This window comes from Sphaeramia orbicularis, chromosome 3 (genome assembly GCF_902148855.1).
Source record: "Sphaeramia orbicularis chromosome 3, fSphaOr1.1, whole genome shotgun sequence".
Taxonomy (NCBI): Eukaryota; Metazoa; Chordata; class Actinopteri; order Kurtiformes; family Apogonidae; genus Sphaeramia; species Sphaeramia orbicularis.
This window is the reverse complement of record NC_043959.1, coordinates 15852731-15856878: the sequence shown is the minus strand read 5'-3', so window position 1 is coordinate 15856878 and position 4148 is coordinate 15852731.

Genomic DNA, 4148 nt, shown 5'->3' with positions numbered 1-4148 from the left:
CCAACACCACCGACCTCTGAACCAACACTACCGACCTCTGAACCAACACCACCAACCTCGTAACCAACACCACCAACCTCTGAATCAACACTACTGACCTCTGAACCAACACCACCGACCTCTGAACCAACACCACAGACCTCAGAACCAACACCACCAACCTCGTAACCAACACCACCAACCTCTGAATCAACACTACCGACCTCTGAACCAACACCACAGACCTCTGAACCAACACCACCAACCTCTGAATCAACACTACTGACCTCTGAACCAACACCACCAACCTCGTAACCAACACCACCGACCTCTAAACCAACACTACCGACCTCTGAACCAACACTACTGACCTCTGAACCGACACCACCAACCTCCGAACAACACGACCAACCTCTGAACCAACACCACCGACCTCTGAATAACACTACCGACCTCGTAACCAACACCACTGACGTCTGAACCGACACCACCACCCTCTGAACCAACACCACCGACCTCTGAACCAACACCACCGACCACGGAACCAACATTACTGACCTCTGAACCAACACCACCGACCTCTGAACCAACACTACCGACCTCTGAACCAACACTACCGACCTCTGAACCAACACTACTGACCTCTGAACCGACACCACCGACCTCCGAACAACACGACCAACCTCTGAACCAACACCACCGACCTCTGAACCAACACCACCGACCTCTGAACCAACACCACTGACCACGGAACCAACATTACTGACCTCTGAACCAACACTACCGACCTCTAAACCAACACCACCAACCTCTGAACCAACACGACTGACCTCTGAACCAACACTACCGACCTCTGAACTGACACCACTGACCTCTGAACCAACACTACCGACCTCTGAACCAACACCACTGACCTCTGAACCAACACTACCGACCTCTGAACCAACACCACCGACCTCTGAACCAACACCATCAACCTCTGAACCGACACTACTGACCTCTGAATCAACACTACCGACCTCTGAACCAACACTACCGACCTCTGAACCGACACTACCGACCTCTGAACCAACACCACTGACCTCTGAACCAACACTACTGACCTCTGAACCATCACCACTGACCTCTGAACCAACACTACCGACCTCTGAACCAACACCATAGACATCTGAACCAACACTACCGACCCCTGAACCAACACCACCAACCTCTGAAACAACACCACCGACCTCTGAAACAACACCACCGACCTCCGGAGACCTCTGACCTGCTGAACTTGAGCTCCACACTGCTGAACATCTTCACATCATGAAACATGACCAGGACACATGTTCAGTATCATTTCATTGAACATTTACAGTCTCTTTTCTTTTTCAACAGTAGTTCAAGATGTGTCGTCAGGTCCAAGGTTAGCCCAGCAGTTACTAAGCAACAAAGTTTGACAACTACATCATCTTGTGTTGGTTGTTTCCTCAGGAGCGTCTTTATGTTGAACAACAGGATGAACACCCACACCGATTGCAGACCCTCACGTTAAACATCTGCTCATTAACACAGTGAAACTATGTGGATTCAACAGCAGGTTCAGACACTTATGGTGATTGTGATGATATTGACTGGTCCTGAGTCAGTCAAAATGTAGAAGACAATCATCCATGTTAGCATCAAACCTCTGGCAGATGTGGAGTCGGATCTGATGAAGGAGATAAAACAGAAAACCCCAGAGCATCCAAAATGTCAGATTAAACTTTTCAACGTCCATGAGCCGAGTGTTGGTGTCTGAAAAACATCCACCTACAAAACACACACTGACATCCACTGTTTGTTTCCATGGTGACCAAATGAACAGGGACGTTCAGTCCAAGTCAGTCTCGTCCTCTGATGTTGAAAAGTTTTGTGCTGAAAGTTCAGGGTCAAAGGTCAACAATGTGTTGACAAATGAAAACAACATGAGGCAAAACACTGGATGAAGAAGCAGGAACAGAAACACAGACACACTGAGGAGGACAAGTCTGGATGTCCACAGGTCTGAGGAGGACAAGTCTGGATGTCAACAGGTCTGGACATCTACAGGTCTGAACATCTCCAGGTCTGGACATCTCCAGGTCTGGACATCTACAGGTCTGAACCTCTACAGGTCTGGACATCTACAGGTTGTGGTGGGTTATGTTCGGTCGGTTGTGGTCGATTGCGGTTGGGTGTGGACAGTTGTGGTCGGTCACAGACAGTTTTGGTCGTTTGTGGTTGAGGTTGGTCATGGTCGGTTGGCCGCAGTTGCTGAGGTCACTCCAGTGTGGTTGGTCGTGGTCGGTCGGTGGGTCAGTTGTGGTTGGTCATGGTAAGTCATTGTCAGTCATAGTTGATCAGTCAGTCAGTTGCGGTTGGTCACTGATTAAAGCTGCTTTCTTTTTCAGATCTACAGGGATGATGTGGTTTTACTGTAGTAAAAGTATTTACAGACAGTAAAAGTACAACAGAAGACACAGAGGCTTCATCAGTGACAGTAGGTATTTCAGTTTATTTTCGTCCCTGTTCTTCAGCATCAACTGGTTTGATGAGTTTGTATGTGTTTAAAAAGTACAGAGACTCCTAATGTTGGATCAAACTGGTATTAAAGTAAATCCTGCGCTGATTCCAGTTTTAGTTCTGGATCTTCTCTTTATTCTGGTCGGATTTATTTAGACATGTTTGATGATATTTATAGACGTTGAAACGTTCCGCTGATTTTTGATTTCTGGAAATTCGACGTCATCCATTTCATGTACAGTACATCTGTATTTTCACATCTTTCTGCTTCATTTGTCCTTTAATGAAACAAATGGAAGAAAAACAAGGAAGAAAGCCTCAAATCAGGAGGACAAAGCAAAGACGAGCATCATGGGTAAAAAGCTAAGACGCTGCATCAGAGTGAATAAGGTCAGCTGTAAATAAATCAAACAAACGCTGAATCAAAGCAACAAAGTGACATGTTCTGACATAAAAACACACGTATGAGTTCCTGTGAAGGGAAGAAACCACTGAAAAAAATTACAGGAATATGAAGGAAAAACTGTAGACAGAAGAAACAGACTGCAATAAAACACTGAAAAACCCATAAGAAAGACAGAAAGAAAGAAAGAAAGAAAGAAAGAAAGAAAGAAAGAAAGAAAGAAACTTCCTGGTAGGGGGCAGGGCTGTGTGCTGAAGAGCCCTGGTTGGTGGAACCCCCTGTCCATCCATTGACCTCTGTGTTTAATTTAGTGGTACCACCTACTGGACTGCAGCAGGAGTGCAGGTTCTGTGATGTCATCAGACTGATCCGATCTCCAGAACTTTGAGGTAAAAACACAAACAGCTCCATAGACCTGATGGAGAACCCAAAGCAGAACCGCATGGGATGGACCTGAAGAACAGAGAACGGTTCCACAGCAGGGATTGGATCTATTCTGGTTTTGTGTCTTTGTGTCTCTAGACTGTTGGACTGTTCTTTCTTTCTTTCTTTCTTTCTTTCTTTCTTTCTTTCTTTCTTTCTTTCTTTCTTTCTTTCTTTCTTTCTTTCTTTCTTTCTTCATTTCTTTCTCATCTATTTTCATCTTTCTTTTCAGTATAAATGAAACCCATCCCCTGGTGAAAGGACGGAACTGTGGAACCTTCCAGACGCCTCCTGGTTCCGTCTGTGTTTGGATGAAACAGAAGCAGAGTTTCATTAATAATCAAACAACATTTCAGCTGAATCTGAGGAAACGACGAACGACTGAACCAAAGAGAAGCAGAACAAAACAACAGAGATGTCCTAGATTCAAGACGGAGGAGGAGGAGGAGGAGGAGGAAGAGGATGAAAAAGAGGAGGAAGAAGAGGAGGAAGAGAAGGAAGAGGAGGAGGAGGAAGGGCATGTGCATGGTTGTGGGCGTTGGCCTTCACAGTTTCTACATGTGTGGGTTAGAACATGAATCAGTCAAATTCACATGAACTTTTATCATTGTCTTCATTTTTTACAGCGTTGGTTCATGGTTGATGTGTTTTTTTACAGTGTTTTGACTCAGCGGTTTTTGTTTTTGTTTAATTTTTTTATAGCGTTAGTTCTTGAAGGTGTTTGTATCTGAGCTTCGTTCAACCTTTTTCAGCTGCTTTGATGTTCAGTTTCAGATTGGTCGTCCTTCATCGGGTTCAGGTCGCTGTGAAGTCGACA